The following is a 21,865-nucleotide window of genomic DNA, read 5'->3' as shown; positions in this document are numbered from 1 at the left end:
ACTGACTCACTTTCTTTGTAAATATGGTCCAAGATATTTCCCTTCCAACTTTTTTGCATGAGTTGCTAAAACAGGAATTGCAGAATATTAATGTATGTATACTTTCTTGTAGTTACAGAAAAAGTCAAGTAGCTACTATAATTTATATTTTAGAGAGTTCATAGTGTCAAAGCTTGAGGTAGGTTTTCACTTCATAGAGATACGTGTCAGTAACATATTTTTAAGATACTTGTTAGAAATGGGGGTCTCCAGTTGGCAGAAGTAGGTACCTTTGCCCAAATAGGGACCCTTACTTCTAGTCAGGGGGATACACTCCTAAAATAACCCCTGCTTACCCCCTTCGTAGCCTGGCACGAGCAGACAGGCTTATCTCAGAGGCAGTTTGTTAGGACTGGGGGTCTCTAGTTGGCTGAGGTAGGTACTTTAGTCCAAATAGGGACCCTTACTTTTAGTCAGGGTAAGGATGGACACACTCTTAGATAACCCCTGCTCACCCCCTGGTAGCCTGGCATGAGCAGCCAGGCTTATCTCCAAGGCAATGTGTAAAGTATTTTCAACCGCACTCCCAGTAACACAGTGATAACACCACAAATGAACACCACACTGGTTTCATATAATAGCGGTATCTTTATAAAAAGGAATACGATGAGACCAATCGATAGCGATCCAACATATGCTTATTCGTAATATCTCGCTTTGCCGGTTATTAGGCCAGCAATCACGTGTAGGTTCTTGCGGTATTAATGAGCAATTCACGATCTCTAATGCAGTCCTAATGCAATGCTATGCAGTTCGTAATGCAGTTCGTAATGTGGTAACAAGACAGTCCTTAATGCAAGAATCAGGCAGTTCGTAATGCAATAATAATGCGGTTCGTAATGCAAGAATCAGGCAGTTCGTAATGCAAGGATAATGCGGTTCGTAATGCAAGAATCAGGAAATTCGTAATGCAAGAATCAGGCAGTTCGTAAGGCTAGAATAATGCGGTAAGCCAATCTGCGCGGTTAACTCGGCACCACTAGGCCCCAACAACAGAGACAACGGTCGCAAGCTTAAAGGGGCGGCCCCGGTACTGCTGGGCATGTACAGGCCGGTCGGGGACTCAGCGCGTCTAACGCGGTGCAGCGGGAGAGAGATCGGAGCCCTCCTGTACCCCTCCTGCACGCCTCCCCAGGCCACACACTCTTGCGGCTCCTGACCGGATTCCAAGCCTTACCTGTGGGGGTGCGCTGCCTCGCTCTCTCTCTCCACTCATCGGACGTCCTGCTGGGCGATCCCGATCACGTTGCAGCTCTGTTGCTAGGCAATGCTGTAGCCGGATGGGTTACGGCTCTGCCATCTCCTTCGTTGACGATCTTGGGCAGATTCCTTTCGACGAACAACGATCATGATCCCTTTCACCTTGTAGCTTCCTTTGCTTCAAGAAATCCTGTAGCACGTTGCGGCTTGGGCCGGCGGCGGCGATATTTACTCACAGCCTCAGTTACGATGACGGCTCGGGCCACAAACAGCAATGCAGCACCGTGGATGATGTTTCACGCTGCGGGGGCAATGCGGTCACGGGGCATCTTGTAAACAGCACAACGGACCACATGGCAGTCTCAGGCGTGCAAGAAGCACATGCACCCAGTGTCACTGAAACACGGTCCTTAGTTTTAAGAAATCCTTTAGCACGTTGCGGCTCGGGCCTGCGGCAGCGATCTTTACTCACAGGCTCAGTTACGATGACGGCTCGGGCCACAAACAACAATGCAGCACCGTGGATGATGTTTCACGCTGCGGGGGTAATGCGGTCACGGGGCATCTTGTAAACAGCACAACGGACCACATGGCAGTCTCAGGCGTGCAAGAAGCACATGCACACAGTGTCACTGAGACACGGTCCTTAGTTTCAAGAAAACCTTTAGCACGTTGCGGCTCGGGCCTGCGGCAGCGATCTTTACTCACAGGCTCAGATACGATGACGGCTCAGGCCACAAACAGCAATGCAGCAGCGTGGACGAAGTTTCACGCTGCGGGGACAATGCATTCACGGGGCACCTCATAAACAGCACCACGACCACATGGCAGTCTCAGGCTTGCAAGAAACACACACACACAGCATCGCTGAGACACACTTGGAAACTTTTATATTCCTTAGTTTCCACAACAGGGGACCAGCTCTCCTCGGGCCCTTGGAGACAAGTTACTTCAGGACACAGCACACAGCAAAGTCCTCTAAAACAGGGGGGAACAGCACATAGCAAAGTCCCATGTCCTCTCCTCAGTCAAATCAGCAAACTGCAGGCCAGCCCCAGAACACACAGCAAGGGCAGTCCTTCTCTTCAGTCTCTTCAGCTGTTCTTCTTTTGCAGAGGTTACTCTTGATCACGAAGTAGTTTAAATCCTTTTTCAGTATGGATTTCAGTCTTGAGTTCAGGGGTGTCAGCTCTTACATTTATACCCCTAAATCCCTTTGAAGTCTTTGTGTTCGGGGGGCTCTGACTGCGGTCCAAACCAGACCTGGGTGTCTTCCTGCCGGTGCACACCTTCTTCCTTTGATAGTCAGGGTCTGGGGCCCAGACGCTCAGCAGGAGGTGGAGCCATCCTCTTGGGGCAGCAACACAGCCCTCTTCAAATCCAGAGGGTTACTCCTCCTCCCTCCACATCAAACCCAGGCCAGCCTGTTGCTGTCTCACCTACTCCTCCCTGGGGTCAGGACACTTCCCAGACCCTGTCACATCCAAACCCAGACAGGCAATACACAACTAGGCAGAAGCACACAGGATGGGTTAAGACAAGAAGCCAGCCACTTCTAAAAGCGTGGTTTCTAAACACACAATTCTAAAACCATCTTCACAAAAAGATGTGTTATTAAGTTCTTAGCTCGGACACACGAAACTCCATCCCTCCATCTTATGCCTATAGGAAGATATGCTGGAACCATGGAACTCAACATTCCCCATTCTGTCCTATGGGCAAGATGGCCTTGCAACAGTGAAAAATGAATTTGGCGGTATTTTACTGTCAGGACTTGGTACACACCTCAGTACATGTCCTACCTTTCACATACACTGCACCCTTCCCAGGGGGGTACCTTGGGCCTACTATAGGGGTGTCTGATGTGCATAAAAAGGGAAGGTAAGGCCTGGCAAGTGGGTGCACTTTGCCACTGGATTCAAGCTAGCCTGGCTGATGATGGCTGATTAGCCAGAAACCGGTCCCAGTATGCTTGTTTCCGGTCCAGGGAAGACATGGCTTGGCAGTTCGGGCTGGACTGTTCCCATGAGGCACAGGGTCAGACTGATTTGCATATGGCCATGTCTGAACTGGGGTTGCAGAGTGAGCTAAAGAATGACGATGAGTTAAACCCAGATCAGTTGACTGGGGTGAGTGCTTGCAATGTTCAACACTCTGTCCATCATCCCATTTGGTTTTGCTTTGTTCGCCCTAAGTTGGCAGGGTATGTCCAGATGTGGGTCCCTTGCTCACTTTGCCACTGGATTCAAGCTAACCTGGCTGATGACGGCTGATTAGCCAGAAACCGGTCCCAGGATGATTGTTTCCGGTCCAGGAAAGACATGGCTTGGCAGTTCGGGCTGAACTGTTCCCATGAGGCACAGCGTCAGACTGATTTGCATATGGCCATGTCTGAACTGGGGTGGCGGAGTGAGCAAAAGAATGATGATGGATTAAACTCAGATCAGTTAACTGGGGGTGAGTGCTTGCAATGTTCAACACTCCGTCCATCATCCACTATGGTTTCGCTTTGTTCACCCTAAGATGGCAGGGTATGCCCAGACGTGGGTCCCTTGCTCACTTTGCCACTGGATTCAAGCTAGCCTGGCTGATGGCTGATTAGCCAGAAACCGGTCCCAGGATGCTTGTTTCTGGTCCAGGGAAGACATGGCTTGGCAATTCGGGCTGGACTGTAACCATGAGGCACAGGGTCAGACTGATTTGCATATGGCCATGTCTGAACTGGGGTGGCGGAGTGAGCTAAAGAATGATGATGGATTAAACCCAGATCCGTTGACTGGGGGTGAGTGCTTGCAATGTTCAACACTCCGTCCGTCATCCCCTTTGGTTTTGCTTTGATCGGCCTAAGTTGGCAGGGTATGCCCAGACGTGGGTCCCTTGCTCACTTTGCGACTGGATTCAAGCTAGCCTGGCTGATGAAGAATGATTAGCTAGAAACCGGTCCCAGGATGCTTGTTTCCGGTCCAGGGAAGACATGGCTTGGCAGTTCGGGCTGGACTGTAACCATGAGGCACAGGGTCAGACTGATTTGCATATGGCCATGTCTGAACTGGGGTGGCGGAGTGAGTTAAATAATGATGATGGATTAAACCCAAATCAGTTGACTGGGGGTGAGTGCTTGCAATGTTCAACACTCTGTCCATCATCCCCTTTGGTTTTGCCAAGTGGGTGCACTTGCCAGGACAACAAGGTAGTTAACAAACTGTGTGGCAGGCTTGGGATCTCTTCTTAGGGCTCCTTGTGTGGGTGGCACAATTAGTGCTGCAGGCCCACTAGTAGCATTTGCATTACCAGCCCTGGCACACATAGTGCACTTTACTAGGGACTTTACCAGTAAGGCAAACATACCAATTATGGACAACCAATTACCATAACATATTATACAGGGAGCACTTGCACTTTGACTCTGATCAGCAGTGGCAAAGTGCCCAAAGCATCTAAGTCACCAACTCTGACCCCCGGTTGCCAGAAAATTATCGACCCATATCCCTGTTGCCTTGGATTGCCAAAGTAACAGAAGCCCACGTCAACTCTGTTCTGTCTGAGCATCTGGCTCGCAACCAGATATTGGATCCCAGTCAGAACGGCTTCTGGTCGGGACACAGTACCGAGACGGCATTACTCTACATCACGGAACATCTTCGCCAGGTACTGGACTCAGGTCGTACTGCAGCGCTTTTACTATTAGATCTAAGCGCTGCCTTCGATACTGTGTCTCACCATATACTGATCCAACGCTTACAGGAGGCGGGAGTGACTGATCTCGCTCTCCAGTAGTTTCGGTCTTTTTTATCGGATCGATCCTTTAAAGTGGCTATACCACCTGGCCAATCCGCCACTTATCCCCTGGAGCTGGGGGTACCACAGGGATCCTCGTTGAGCCCTACTATGTTCAACCTCTATGTGAAACCGCTGGCTGGTGTCGTCAAACAGTGGGGTCTTACGATGGCCTCATATGCGGACGACACACAGCTAGCGGTGACACTTAGTGGAGACCCTGAGGAGGAGGCCCCCAGATTCCGAGCGGGTCTGATGGCAGTAGCAAGCTGGCTTCGCACCAACTGCCTTCAGTTGAATGCCACCAAAACAGAGGTGTTGGTACTAGGGAAGCACGCTGAGCTATGGGGTAACCAGTGGTGGCCATCAGAGTTGGGTGTCACTCCCATTCCAGCTTCTGGAGTGAGAAATTTAGGCATCTGGTTGGACTCTGCGCTCACCTTCAGGGACCACACCAAGAAGGTGGCTGCCACGTGCTATGGCATTCTGCGGGGAATAAGGCCGGTTTTAAAGTACTTTGATCCCCCTACCAGACAGCTTGTGGTCCAGGCCTCTATACTATCTCGGCTGGACTACGGCAGTTCACTGCTGTTAGGGGTGAATCAAGCGGAGGCCTCTAGGCTCCAAAGGGTACAAAATGCCGCGGCACGGGCCATAGTGGGCCTCCCTAGATATTGCTCAGTGTCTGGTACCATCACGGCCTTACATTGGCTCCCGGTCAGACAGCGAATCCAGTTCAAAGCGCTGTGCCTGACCTTTAAAATTTTGAAATCTTCTTCGCCGCCGGCACTTGCCAACCTACTCACGCCCTATATTCCTTTGAGATCCTTGAGATCGGAGGGGCTTCACCTGGCTGTCTGTCCACGCTGTAAATTGAGCAGTATGGGTGGCCGCTCCTTTAGGGTGCTCGCGGCAGGTTTATGGAACTCGCTTCCGGTACACATCCGAGCTCTTGAAGACCTGCTCGCCTTCAGGCAGGCGATTAAAACTTTCCTGTTTCCCGTGTTTGTTTAATTTCTTTTTCTTTTATTGTGTGTTATGTTATGGTGTCTGTCAAAGCGCCAGGACGCCCCTTTGCTGGGGCAGCTGTGCACTATAAAAATATAAATAACATAACATAACATAACATAATGTCAGAAAAAGTTCTAGGAGGAAGGCAAAAAGTGAACTTTAGCCATAAAGGGCCAAGTCCAACACAGTGTATAAAGCATTTGTGAACACATACAGTAACACAGTGAAAACACTATAGATGGACACCACACCAGTTTAGAAAAAAAGTTATCTTTATCTGAACCAAAACAAGACCAAATGACAAACATCCACAATACAGTTTTAAAAATATCCTTAAAAATAGGTTATTCACTCAAATAAAGTTCCTAGCAACAAATAACTCTACCTGGAGTTAAACCGACGTCGAGACCGGTGAAAATCCCAAATTACGGCACTAACTGCAAGGTGCGGGGCATCGGGCCCACAAAGAACAGTACCTTAGAAACGATGAAAGCACAGACGATGCACGGTGTCGGGGAGGTGATGCTTCGTTGCCGCCGTGCGGCATCCGTTCCTTACGACCCCAGGGGAGGTGAAGCCTCGGTTCCTTACTGCAGCGCAGGGGAGATGACGGTTCCTTACTGCGTCGGGGAGGTGACTACACGATGGTGCCGAAGCCTCTGTTCCTTACGACGGTGCGCTGTCGATGGATTTGGGAGTCACTTATGTTGAGGATCGGCTCCGCATTGATGAAGTCAGCTTCGGACCCGATGCGGCACAGCAGCACGTGTCAGGACTACGCCGCAAGCCGGACGGTGCATCATACTCTACATGAGAAGTGCCCACGGCTTCGGTGCAAGTTACGGCATTGTTCGCTGGCATCGGTGTTGCGATTTCCTTTTGTGGCAGCTGAAACAGCAGTTCCAGATGCAGGGAGACAGAAAGGGTGAAGTCTTTGTGTCCCTGAGACTTCAGAACAGGAGGCAAGGTCAGTTTCAAGCCCTTGGAGATCTTTTCTTCAAGCAGGTGACAGAGCAAACAGCAAAGTCCTTTTTCTCCTTTCCTTGGCAGCAAGGAGCCACTGCAGGCCAACCCCAAACAGCAACCAGCACAGGGGCAGTATTTTTCCTCAGCTTATCTAGCTCTTCTCCTTGGCAAAGGGTCCTCTTGATATCCCAGAAGTGATCTAAAAGTATGTTCTCTGAAGGCAGGGAGTGTCTGTACCCAGCCAAAAACAGTTCTGTCTTCACTGGTGCAGCTTCCTGGCAGGAGGTGGAGACAGCATTTTTTAAGGCAGACCAGGCCCATTCAGGTGAAAAGGGAATCGCCTCCCCCTACTCTAAATGCAGCCCAGGTCTATTCATCCCAGCCCTGACTCATCAGATATCTGGAGCCACAGCACTTTTCCAGCCCCTGTCATCTAAAAGCCAGACATGTGTGGTATTTTCAAACACCGATTGTAAAAATCACCCTCACTAAAAGATGCATTTTAACATTCTGAGTTCAGGCATACTAAACATTATTCCTCTACATTGTTCCCAGGGCCAGTTATGTTTATAAGATGTTATAAACATACTCGCCATTCTGTCCTATGGGAACAGGTAGCCTTGCAATTGTGAAAAACGAAATTGGAGTAATTCACTATCAGGACATGCCACACACATCAGAGCATGTCCTACCTTTCACATACAATACACCCTGCCCACAGGGGTGCCTTGGGCCTACCTTAGGGGTGACTCATATATAGAAAAGGTAAGGTTTAGGGACCGGCAAGTAAGTGCACTTGCCAAGTTGTCCTGGCAGTCCCAGACTGCACACAGGCTCTGCAATGGCAGGCCTGAGTCACATTTTACAAGCTGCACCTGTGGGTGGTGCAATCAGTGCTGCAAGCCCACCAGCAGCATTTGATTTACAGGCCCTGGGCACACATAGTGCACTGTACTAGGGTCTGACGAGTAAATCAAATACGCCAATCATGGAATCACTAATCCATCCCAATACTTTAAAAAGAGACACTTGCACTTTGGCACTGAACAGCAGTGGCAAGGTGCCCAAAGCATTTAGACCAGCAAAAATTGAGTTCAACATACAGTAAAATACAGGAAGTACAGGCAAAAAAATGGAAGGTAGACCCACAACAATGGAGCCAGGTCTAACAATACTCACCTCTCCAATGTTTTTTTGGGAGTTAAAAGTCCCACATCAAAGTACAGAGAGATGGTTAGATACCACTAAGGTATATCTTTTCACTCTTACAGTTAACTGCAGAACATTCATCGCAAGTTACTAAGGATTTCACTTTGCCTTTAGAACGCAACTATGGTGTTGCACACAGCAATAACCAGCAGAAGTGACAAGTCAGAGCTGTGGAGTTCAATGTCTCTGTTTTCTCGCTTATCCCCGTTTCTTTTCTCTGTTTCTACCAACGGCCCTCATACTCTTGATATGTGGTCAATGGGGGAAGGCAGCCAGAGAATCGCTCTTGTTGGATCTCAAGCACAAGGTTAGTGCATTTGGTTGCATATTGAGCCATTGCTAGAGCTGACTGCACTTATGCTAATAAATTTCCTGCCGGGTGATTCACCAAAGAAAATGATGACCATGCACAGGTCTGCATTTCTGGAAAACAGTTTGTGAAATTGCAGGTACCGATCATCTTCTGGATTCCAGAATTAATTCAAAATTCTCCACTGTACATAAAGGTAACTGGACAAAAACCCTAAATACCTTCAAAAGTTGGCTCTCAACTACATACCTGCCGGGAATCTGTGATTGGCTTTATGTAAAGTTATCAAATTACATCAATTTAAGAAACTAAAGCATGGCTGAAAAATCTTGGCAATCCAGGGCCCATAATAGTGGAATGTCATCAGACATTGGTTCCAAGTTGAAGGCAGTTACCTTCAATTCGGGAAAATACATAAAAACAAAACTGTTCCATGCTGTGTTCAGCTGAAACTATCTACAGAGAGTGATTACAGATGCCAAATTATGAACCTTTCACTTATACCTGCTCAACTTTAAACCTTCTTTCTTCTTCAGGAGTTTTTGTCTTTCTGCACCTGGGTGATTCGCTGGCACTGTATAAAACTCTGAATAAATAAATAATAAATGAAGGTCTTAATTATTCACAACCATCTCCTGAGTAGTCTGTGATGCAAGTTCCAATTATACCAAACTTTTCTTCTCAAAGCTATATAGGAACTATGACTACAGTAATGAGCAGCAAGAATTAATAAACCAAGCGGCCGCTTCCAACCCCAACTTTCCCCAAATGCCACATCACATGGATTTACCCTGGACATCAACCTCACCCTCAAGGAACACATTGGCAAAAAATAAAGACAGCCTGGTACTATCCCTCTCTCATAAAGTCATACCATTTCTTCAGAAAGTAACTTCAGAGCCGCTGTTTAAGCCCTTGTACTCTCACATATGGATGGTGGTATGGCCCTGCTCCATGGCCTCCGAGACTCTACACTGGCACCAGTTAAGGGCATCCTATATGCCGCAAGATCTCTCATCCAAAGCCTGAAAAATATGATTACGTCTATCCTGATGGAACTTCATTGGCTTCCCTTGTCTGCTCATACCATCTTCAAAACCAGCGGCATCATTTACAAAGCCATAATGACCAGTGCCCCGTTTATCTGGCAGGCAAGCTTACTATCTCTGGTAATTTTTGGTAAACCCAAAGGCAGGACACCATCAGACTGCAGACTAAGAAGTGTAAATAAGAAAAACAAGGCAGAAAGCATTTTACATCTATGTAATCAAGATCTGAAAAAAACATCCCCACATCCATTAGGACCACCCCAGTGCTGCCCCAGTCTAGGAAAGAGTTGAAGACTCACCACCTTACGTCAATGCTAGTGTTTTTTTAGCTAGGTTTGTGCTATAGAAATATACATACATACATACATGCACACTTTTCATAGAGGTATCCAAATCACTAGCATCCGGCAATTCTTGTTACAACTCAAGTTATAAGATACCACCCCTCCTCATATTAATATCCCAATTCACCAATATCACTTCGGCTCCCACATTGTGAAGGAGCATCAATCATGATCCCGGGCAACGGCAGGTTTCTGCACGACCTCACCCGGAAAGCAGACCCTGAAGGGACCACCAAAGGGCACTTACAATCGATTATATATACTACAACTCCTATGAACCTACCAACATGAACGTCTCGACTGCCCCTGTCGGACATTGCTCCAGTGCTGGTGACTCAGAACAAGCCTTCATGGGGCCACTAGTAGCTGAAATGTCATTCCTACGGTAGCCCCAAGGAGACCTTAGAAGGGTGGGATTCACTATGTTTCCTGAATCTTTTATGATGGATTTACAGTCCCCCACCCAAAAAAAAAGATCAGTGTGAGTCCTTGTGCTTTAGATGGCATGAAAATGCACGTTGTTCACACTCAGTAACCCCTTCTTTATAGGGGTAAACATACTATTTGTAAAATACATTTTTCTTGCCTGGTGTGGCGAGTTGCATTGCATTTCCAGCTGCCATGACCACCGTCCAAGCACCCCATACACTGGTCATGGATGTTTGATATCACCTCCTTGCTCTTGCTGTAGATTTCAAAACACGAAGGTGCCTCTGCTTGTGATCTTTCTATTGTGCACCACAAGACTACAAAGAGACAGATTTTTTTATTCCGTGCCTGACTAGGCCCCTCTTAACAGACCTACCAGAGCCCTGGGTTCAGGTCAACCAATAGGAAGCTGCCACTGATGCAAACAAATAAAAACGCACATCCGGCCTTCCGGTCAAGAGGCCAATATCTGGTGATACAAATGTAAAATGTGCGCTAATTAATAAAACACAAACACACAACAAAGAAATAATGTTTGCACACAAGTCAGGTGTCTGTCTCTTGCACAAGCACAAAAGCAATAGTAATGGTCCTAGCAACCTGTTTGAAGAAAGGAACCTGATGTGACAAACAGCTCGAGCCTATAGTGGCATTTTAGGAGAATAAAATCCAAGAGAATGAGGGATCTGATTCTGTTCAAAGTGTTATTTATAGTCTCAATTAAAGTAACTTGAGCGATTAGTTCGTGGAAATGCGTGCAGGTGTCGCGAACATCCGGATGCCACTTCTTCCAAAGCTCATTTTACCAGTTACACAATAGAGCTAACGAGCGCCAATCTAGCAAGGGATTAACCATTGTGACGACAGAAACGGCACGAAGCCATCTTTGTGCTTCACCTTCAGCAATCTCTCAGCTGGAGAGGCAGCTCCATCTTTATCTGTTCTCCCATCATGCTTCGGGGAGGGGGCTTGAAGTGGAGGTGCTGGCGCACAATATTCTGACTCTGAGCGGTTACCGTAGGTATGAAGACAGCGCCCAGAGCTGAGTGAGTTATGAGTTGGAATTGTATTGAGTTACTACTGTTTAATTACTAGGCGGCTATACTGTAGAACATGGGTACTTGCAAACATTTCCCCAAGGGCAGCAAAGTTTGGTCTATGGTGTGACTGAGGGCTGCATCGATGCCACCAGGGTGGCGATCCGGGGGTGGGTCAGTAAGGTGGGTGTAGAGAAAGCGAAGCATATACACCTAGTGGTTGACTTGAAATGCACAATGTGAAACCAGCAAACCTGGGATTAATTCCCCACTTTACCAAATTGTGTGATCCTAGGCAATGGTTTTATTTCACTTTCCCTGCTCTTTCTTTTATTATCACATATCAGAGCACCTCGAAATACATGACTTCAGGATGGGCGCTATACAAACCCTTCTTCTATGTTTTATTTAATAAGCTATAATGTTGTCCATCAATTGTTCTTTTTGCATTTTTTACCCCGAGTGGGACGGGTATGCCCAGACGTGTGTCCAGTGCTCTCCATGCCACTGGAGTCAAGCTATCCTGGCTGATGATGGGTGAAACCCCGAAACCGGTCCTAGGATGCTTGTTTCCTGTCCAGGGAGGACCGCGCTTGGCAGTTCGGGCTGGACTGTTCCCATTGGGCACAGGGTCAAGACTGATTTGCATATGGTTGGGTTCAAACTGGAATGGGATGGAGAGCAAAAAAACTATCGGGCATATTATCAAGGCGCTGCGATAAAATTATCGCCGCTTTAGCGTCCGTTTTCGGGCGAAAAGCGGAGATAATTTTATCGCAATATCAGCAAGGTCACGCTATTGCGTGAATCCATGGCTCAGCGCCTGTTTCCTTAACGCCCAGCTTTGCATCTCTACTGAGATGTAAAGTTGGCGTTCCACGCCAAAATAGCGTGGGAAATGTGGCTAACCGACATTTTTCCTATCATCAATCTGAACGCTAACCTGCAGAGCGATAAGAAAAGTAGCGCTAACCGCACTTATCGCTAATTTTCTTACGCCTGCTTTTAATCTGATTTAGCCATTATATCCAATGGAAGGTGGATATTATGGCTAAGTCTGCCCTGCCCTATCACCAAGCTATCGCCTATGGCTGTGCGATTATCGCTGGCGTTTGGCCAATTTTCATGAAATTTTCCCACAAAAGTTTCAAGGTAGGTTCTGGTTGTCATGGAAAATTTGGGGGTGATCCATGCAGTGGGGACCGAGAATTTGGGCCACAAAATAAGGGTGCATTTGTAATGTTAATTCCCATTGGAACCTTTAGCCACACCAACAGCCCGAAAAAGCTGACCGGACTTACACCACATTTGGCAGGGAGGTAGATGTTAGTTCAAGGAAGTGCCTCTTACTGATTTGGTGTTCATTCACTCAGTAGTTGTTGAGAAAATCAAGTTTAAAATCATAGTGATATCACTGGTCTTGAAGACTTCGCGAGCAAAGACGAGCTTTTGCAGGGAAATGCACTGCTCTGATTGGCTGCCAAAGCTTTAACCAGGAAGTGTAGGCAGCCATTTTGGAACTCAGCTTCACTGAGTCCCAAAACAAAAGTGAAAATAAAGAAAAGATGGCAGGATAGTAAGACCCTGAACCCTAAGTCATGGTCTTGGGGTCTCCCTGGGACCCTGCCACGCCATAAAACCATAAAAAAAAAAAATTGCAGCGAAATTCTGATATTCGCGAATTTGTAGATGTTTATGTAAAAAAAGCAAGTGCAAGCTCCTGCGATTGCTTTAAAATACCCCCTCGGCGGGCCAGGTCCCGGGTGCATATGTTTCATATAGGAGGGGGGCGCATGGGCCTCCCTCCTAGGTTTAACAAAGCCCCAGGAACCGCCACCTCCCTAGGGCACTTTACATTATTAATGCAGGCAGGCCCACTGGGCCCGCCCGCAGCTCAGAGACTGCCACCTCCCTGGGACTATTGAAACAATACGGGGGACTACATGGACCCACCCTGACCCCGGGACTGCCACCTGCCCGAGCTAATCATATGTGGGGCCTCGTGGACCTCCCTGCTCCGGGGACCGCCACCTCCCTGAGGCACATAAACTTTTTAAAAAATGAAAAAATGTGGGAGGCCCTACAGCCTCTCTTGCAGCCCCAGGGGCTGCCACCTCCCCGGGGCACACATACACAAATGAAGGGGGTCCATTGCGGAACCCCAGCCCAGGAGACCACCACCACCCCAGGCCATATACAAGATGCGAGGGGGGTCAGTGAGCACCCCTCCATGACCCCTGCATGTCGCTTGGGCCTGACACCCCCCCCCCCCCCCCCCCCAGGGCCGGATCCAGCAATGTCCCGGGGTGCCTTACCCGGAAGATTGCGCTTTGCTATGGCTTGGTAGGAACACTACTCCTGCCAAGCCATAGCAAACATTGCTGCGCCGCTTCATGGAAGTGAGATCATTAATAATGTTCTCACTTCCCTGAAGCAGAGCAGAATTGCTTTTGGACAGAGCGACCTGCAGGTTTGGAGCTCCCTCAGTTCAAAAGTAATTCTGCTTTCGATTCATGAAAGTGAAAGCATTATTAATGATCTCACTTCCAGGAAGTGGAGCAGTGTTTGCTATGGCTTGGCAGGAGTAATGCTCCCGCCAAGCCATAGCAAAGCACAATGTTCCGGGCAGGGCAGGAGGCGGGAAGCCAGCAGGGACCACAGAGGCCATGAGGCTCCCCTCCTGGCCCCAAACGATCTGGCCATGCTCTCAGGGACGGGGTCCCCAGGGCAATATCAGGCAGAGATGGGAAAAATGTTGAAGGCCTGCCATGGGGGATGGGGTCCCCGGGCTGAAATAGGCCTAGGGAGGGGGGCCGCAGGGTCCCTCCCAATTATTTTTGAAAAGATGGGCATGCCGCAGGGGGTGGGGTTCCCAGGGCTGAAATGGCCTGGGAGGGGGGCTCCTCAGCCCGATTCCCCTTCAAATTAAAAAAACCTTTAACAAAGGCCAGGCCCCGAAAGATGGGTTCCTTGATGCCAAAATCGTTGACATTATTTAAAAAAAGGATCCGACCACAGGGGATGGGGTCCCCGGGGCCCAAAATGGTACAGGGATGAGGGACCAAGTAGCCTCCGTTCCTACAAAACAGATATACAATAAAAAGCTGCAACTCACAGGAGGCATGACCCTTTTCTCCACTACTCTGCAAATGCACCTCCTGGCACACTCCTGGTTGAAGGATGACGTCCCCTAGGCTGCTGAGGGTCCTTAGTGGCCAAGAAGACCACCTGTTACCTCCAGTAAGCCCCACACAGTTCGATTGCTAAGAGGTGGTCAGAGACCACTCCCCTATCTCCACCACTCTGCAAACTCTCTTCTCGCTGCACTGCTGGTGGGGGATGACGTCCCCTTGCCTCCTGAGAGCCTCAGGACTAAAGTGAACTTCTTCCCCCAAGCAGCAGTGTTCTAGGAGGCACGTTTGCAGAGTGGTAGAGAAAGAGGGCGGGCCTCTCACAACCTCTCAGCAGTCCATCTGTGTGGGTCTTACTAGAGGTAACAGGAGGGCTTGTTGGCCCTCAAGGACCCTCAAGAGCTAAGGTGCCATCATCCCCCAACTAGTCGTGCCCCAGGAGGTGGGTTTGCAGAGTGGTGGAGAAAGCAGGTGCTGCCACCAAAAGCATCTCAATAAGCCCACTGTGTAGCGCTTGCTGGAGGTAACAGGAGGGGGTTTTTGGCCCCCAAGGACCCTCAATAACCAAGGGGACTTCATCTCTCTCTGCAAACGTGCCTCCTGGCACACTACTAGTTGAGGGATGAAGTTCCCTTGGCTCCAGAGGGACCTTGGGGGCCAAGAAACCCTCCTGGTACCTCTTGTAAGTCCTACATAGCAGAATTCCTGAGAGCTGGTTGGAGGTCCGCCCCCTTTCTCCACTACTCTGCAAACGTGCCTACTACTTTAAAAACCATAGAAATTCACAGAAAAAAACAAAGGTTACTGGGACGTTATAGTTAGGATTTAGCATTTAAAAAGCTTAGAAATTCACTGAAAAAACCAAAGGTTGCAGGGATGTTATAGTTAGGTTGACATTTCACTTGTACAAAACCAGAGAAATTCAGCAGTTATAGTTACCTGAGGTAACTGTAAATCACGCATACACATTTAAGAGCCGAAACGGGTAGACCGCCCTCTACCGTTTTGCAATTGCACTATGGTTTATTGAAAAACACTTTATGGAGTACCTTCTGAGCTTGGTTCTGTGATCCTTCACCAAATCCAACTGTGGACGGAGAAATTTTGAGTATATATATATCCATCAAATAGTGATCGCTTTTCCCCCGGCCTGCTTGCATGCTGAGTTGGAAGCCTACAAACATTTAATCCGATATCTGCAATCTCAGTGTAGTAATGATTCACTGGCCAAAAACAGCACAGTACCGCCACACGTGACATTGTTACAGAGCGTTTATTTCGACACTGGCAACATATATCCCCCAAAGCGTTTTGGAGTTACCCGGCACCAAGGAGTGCTGTAACTCTGAAACGCATTGGGGGAATATTTGTTGCCAGTGTCTAAATAAACGCGCTGTAACAGCTTCACGAGTGGCAGCTGTGGTGTTTTTGGCCGGTGAATCATTACTGCGCTGAGATTGCAGATATTGGATGGAATATGTATATATATATATATATATATATATATATATATATATATATATTAAAAACTCTGTTGCGGTCATCACTGGGTAGTTATAGTTAAGCCCACATTTGCATAGGAAAAACATTTTTTGGTTTGCTAATAACTTTGACACCCTTTTGCAAATCTTCATGAAACTTTACAAGAAAAAGTCTCATCCACTTCAGTTCCTTGCTGGAAAACTTTGGAGAGATCCCTCAGGCATGGACGGGGAAAAAGGGGAGGGTCCCAAAACACTTTTTTCACATTTATTTTTCCATAGGAAAATTAGACACAGCTAGAGCGAAAACCAAATTTGATAGAAAGCTAGATCTTGGTCCAGAAGGGTGCTTTGTGTGATTTGGTGTCAATCCAGGAGCCAAAAACAGCAATTTATTTTTTAGGTGCAGGCGCTGCATCACGCCCCCCTCCCTGTCGATGATCAGACCCTGGGACCTCATCCCACAAAGCGGCAACTTTGCCATGGACTGCTTATGACCCCACATATTACATTACTCTTGACATGTTCTGTGACATTATTGATAATATCACTGAAACATCTAAATTAAATCATTGACTACAACACCGTGCATGGTGAGGGCACAATTTGTAGCTACTCATTAAATATATATATACACACACACGGGGGCGCTAGAGGGCGCCAGACCAACATGGCCGCACATCCGTGAGGCTCTCGCCCGCCGGGCGCTTTGAATCTCCATTAGCCCATCCTACGTCTAAGGGACACGACTCTGACCAGCCCTATTTGATGGGCAGTGGACGCGGAACAGGTTCACCGACTTAGAGAACATTCTGACCGGTGGTTCGCCAGCAAAGACCGCCGACGTCCCACGCGGCCGCTGTGACTGCTCGGCTGATGCGAGGAGGCCGGCTGCCGCGCACACGCTGCAGCGGGGATCTGACGGGCGCGCTAGGCCGCAGAGCGCGGCCGAGGCTGAGAGCAGATACCGGCGCCGGACGCTCCTGCGGTGGCTTCCCCCTGCCCATCGCCGACCTCCAGACATACCAGTAAGGCGAGGGTGAGCTGAGGCTCGGAGGGGGACGCAGAGCTGCGGGGCTGCCTTCGTGGGCCGGAGCATGCCTTACGGGGCTGGCGAGGAGTGCCCCATCTAGCTCCGGACGGCCCTGGGTGCGGCGGGGGGTGCGTTATCTCTGCTGTTGATGCCCCCCCCCCCCAGGGCGCGACACGAGGACTCCGCTGCTTGTCCTGGCTCTCCGCGATAATATCAGTGCAGGAGGCGCCTGATTGAGACTGCCCCCTGGGCTCGTGGCCCTTCTACTGGCAGGAACTACTGCCTCTGACGCATGGTGGCTGTCTGTGGGCCCTCCGACTTACCAACTTCGCAGGATTCGCAGGCGGATCGCTGTCGGCGGTAACCAGGGTGCAGCCCGGCTCTCTCCCTGCCATACACGTCCAGGCCCTAAATATATTGGTGGGGCTGCTCCGTGTTGGGGATCGGGCTCCGAGGCCGGGGGGCCGACCGACACTATGGGGAAGACGGATGCCAAACACGCCAAACAATCCCGGCTTCCATTCGAGGCTCCAACCAAAAAATCCCACGCCCCTCCGCCGGGAGACGGTGATTCTGCGGGAGGCGGCACAGAAGAGGTGGATTGGAAAGCGCTCCTCCTGAACATGCAGACCAGCCTCACCTCCATTGACGCCATGATCGATGGTATGTCGCGCCGCCTGGACTCAGTGGTGCATAGACTGGACCAGCACGAGGAGCGGTTTAAGGAGGCGGAACAGCGGGTCTCCGGGTTGGAAGATGGCGCAACGGCCACCACGTCCAAGGTATCGCAGATGGAGCGATTGCTGAAGGTAATCGCTGACAAAAATGAGGATTTAGAGGCGAGATCGCGCCGAAACAATGTACGCCTTATTGGTCTGGCAGAGACTACCTCTGTGGGCAAGATGGAACTTTTCATCGAGAAGCTTCTCTCCGACCTTTTCGGCGCGGACGCCTTCTCTCCCCAGCTGGTGGTGGAACGGGCTCACCGCACCTTGGGCCCTCGCCCCGTGCCCGGAGCGCCCCCAAGACCTATAGTAATCCGTTTTTTGAATTACAGGGATCGGGACACCCTTCTACGACTCGCCAGAGAAAAACAACCAGTCCTCTTCGAAAATACCACGCTCTCCTTCTTTCCAGACTTTACACAATCTGTACAGGATGCACGTCGCAAATTTGTACAGGTCAAGAAACGACTGCATCAACATGGACTTCAATACTCCATGTTATACCCGGCCCGGCTACGGGTTGTCCATCATGGCAAGCCCCACATATTTCAGGATCCTGCCCAAGTTGAACTGTTTCTGAAAGACCACAAAACTGAACTGGCTCACTCCCCTTCCGGGAGTGCGCGATCCCGATCACCCACTTCTGCCCTTGACTGACTGGGGATCTCCAGCTGCCATTAAGCTCCGCTTATGTTACTCTTTTGATGTACACTTGTTTTGCCTCTGCCAGTTTTTCTGTGAAGTTAAATTGCTGCTCCATATGTGACTCTGTGCGCTCGCCGTTATGGTGGAGCTACCACCTATCAGTCCTTGCCCTCCCTTATCGTTTTTTGATGGTTCCTTGACGATGTTTTAACTTGATTGCGCCCTGGCACCAACCTCCCCCTCCCGTGTTTCTCCACTGGGTCTAGGCTCCGGGGGATAGCTGGTGCGATATCGGGGGAGTGGGATGGCGGGTCTGGACCCCTGGTGTCCCCCACTTGGGTGTTCCCCAATGAGTGAATGACAAAACATTGTAGGTTTGTGAGGGGTTGGGAAGATGCCCGGCATGATTGGGATGTCGGAGTGGGAGGGTGGGTGGGTTCTCAGGGATTCGTTACAAGTTTGTTGTTTTTTTTCAGCATGAACATTGCACGCGTATTTGTTGATATAGCACAGTATGCCGCCCTTACTATTTGGCTGCATGTCTGGGACAGCCGCCGGGTGGATTTAGTGACCTGGGGTTCCCATGTCCAAGAACCTAGCACACGCCACACACACTGAGCCAGGTGGGGGGGACTGCTCACCGCTATTTCTTGGAATGTCAGGGGATTGGGAGACCCGAGGAAGAGGCGGCGGATCTTGGGTGCTTTGGATAGACTGCATGTTCAGGTGGTCTTCCTACAGGAGACACATATGGACCCTCTCCGTAGGGGATCCTTTGCTGCTAGGTGGGCTGCTCACTCGATCTTTGCATCATACTTATCCTATGCAAGAGGCACTGCTATTCTCTTAAAACGCGGGGTTCCTTATGTTCCCCTGGGTACAGCCAAGGACACTGAGGGCCGATATTGTATAGCGTGGGGCAGGATAGGCATCGAGACTATTACCCTGGCCTGCTCTTACGGTCCTAATTCCGATGACCCACGCAGTTTCATTGCTCTCTGGAACAAGATCTGTGAGGTAGGCTCCACGCACCTCATTTGGGGAGGTGACTTCAACGCTGTTTTAGACCCTGCCATGGATAGATCCAACCCCTCTGCTTGCCACTATGATAACACACACAAATACCTGAGGGACATATGCGACACTCAGGATGTCGTAGATACCTGGCGCCACTTACACCCGACCTCCATGGAGGGCACGCACTGGAATAATGCTTATGCCACATGGGCCAGACTAGATTACATCATGTAAATAGGGCACTGGCCCCCTCCCTGGTTACTGTACAACACACAGGCCGCACATTCTCCGACCATTCTCCAGTGCTCGCCAAGTTCCGCCTACCAGACATAATGGGTAGATCCCCGACATGGCGACTTCAGCCCAATATCTTACTCGATGAACTGTTCCGATCCGAACTATGTCAAGAACTAGAAGACTTTCTTTCCCGTAACAAGGGATCGGTAGACCACGTGGCCACCCTCTGGGAAGCACTGAAGGTCACGATTCGGGGAGTCTGCATCTCTAAGAGTTCCGGGGTGTTAAAGACCCTGCGCGCCACACTACATAATTTAGAATCCACGCTACATACCCTGGAAACTAGTCCAGACTTTGCCGACAACACGGATGCGCAAGCGCAGTACCGTACGGCGATGTCAGAATACACTTCCACTGCTGACAGAGAGGTACGCTTCCGGGGCAAATACTTCAGGGCTCGGGCATACGGGGAGGGTGAACATCCCGGTAGATCCCTTGCGAGCGCGGTGCGGCCGATGCGTGGCTCCAATTTTGTGTTAGAACTTAAGGGGGAAGAGGGGGTTCCCATACGCGACACACAGTCGCTCTTGGCGGCTTTCACTACACACTATTCTACACTTTACTCTTCCACCAAAGTTGGCGCGCTGGACATGGACGACTACCTGAGAGAGCTCACCCTGGGCTGGCTCTCGGATCGCCAGCGTGAGTTCTTGGCGGAACCCATAGGCCTGGACGAGATCAGAGATGCAATCAATCAGATGGCACCTGGAAAGGCCCCCGGTCTGGACGGGTTGCCCATGGATTTCTACAAGGCCTATATAGATATCCTAGCTCCGGTGCTCCGGGAAGTTTTTCTGGAGGCACATGAGTCTGGTGCGCTCCCCCCATCAATGCAGGAAGCGCTGATTACTTCTCTACTGAAACCGGGTAAACCGCCTCATTCTTGCGACTCTTACCGCCCTCTTTCTTTAATTAACTGCGACGCAAAAATTCTGGCCAAGGTTCTAGCCAACCGTTTACAGTTGTTACTGGGCGGTCTGGTGCTGTCGGATCAGGCTGGGTTCGTTCCTGGCAGAGCCACTTCCAATAATCTTCGGACGCTTTTCTCCATTATGCACAATGTAGACCCTGAATTGCCATTGGTGGCGGTCTTCTTGGACGCCACCAAGGCCTTTGACTCCCTGGAATGGGACTATCTGCACTGTATCCTGCGCAATATGGGATTCCCGCTGGGTTTCACACGCTGGATCGATATCCTGTATGACCGGCCGATCGCTAGGGTGGGGATAAATGGGCGGATATCGGAGGCTTTCGCGATCTCGCGGGGCACCCGTCAGGGGTGCCCACTATCCCCGTTATTGTTCGCGGTGGCGATGGAACCGCTGGCTGCCCGGCTCCGACAACATCACCGAGACAAGGCAGAGAGAGGTGCTAATCTCCTTATATGCGGATGACATCACACTATACATCCGGGATCCCGCCACTAACCTAAATCCCATCCTTCGGGAGTTTATTCGCTTCGCGGGTTTGTCTGGGGTTCATATTAACTGGGGCAAGTCCACTGTCTTTCCGCTTACCGCGTCTGCTCAGCCGTTCCAGCTGGAATACCCCTTACGCTGGGAGGAGGATGAAGTCAGATACCTAGGCATACTTCTCTCTCGTGATCGGGAGGAGTTGATGCGGCTGAACTATGGTCGCACCTTTGATCACATTCAGACCTGCGTGGCCAGGTGGATCACGCTGCCTCTCTCCCTCGCAGGCCGAGCCTCCCTCATCAAGATGGTGGTCCTTCCTAAGCTCCTCTACCTCTTCCTAAATATCCCCTATTACCCTGGGCGGTCCTTTTTTCAACTCCTGCGCTCTGAGCTTATTCGACTGGTCTGGGGAGGAAAGAGGCCACGTCTCAGTTGGGAGACATTGACTCGTCCTTTCGTGCAGGGGGGGTTGGACCTGCCGAACTTTGAGCTGTACTATTACAGCGCACAAGCCCACTTCGTTCACCACTGGATCCACCCCACTCCCTTCTTACCACAGACAACTGTGGAACATTGGCTGGCGGATCCTATCCCACTGACAGGGGCGATATTTAGTGCGCCAGAGACACGATCGACATATCGCACCACTATTTCCAGCTCCATTCTAGCGTGGCGATACATAGCGAAACTCACCGACACGACACTGCTCTATTCTCCATTGCTTCCCCTGGCATATCACCCCCTACTGCC

Source organism: Triturus cristatus, chromosome 3_2 (genome assembly GCF_964204655.1).
Source record: "Triturus cristatus chromosome 3_2, aTriCri1.1, whole genome shotgun sequence".
NCBI classification, from domain to species: domain Eukaryota; kingdom Metazoa; phylum Chordata; class Amphibia; order Caudata; family Salamandridae; genus Triturus; species Triturus cristatus.
Note: the sequence above shows the minus strand (reverse complement) of the source record.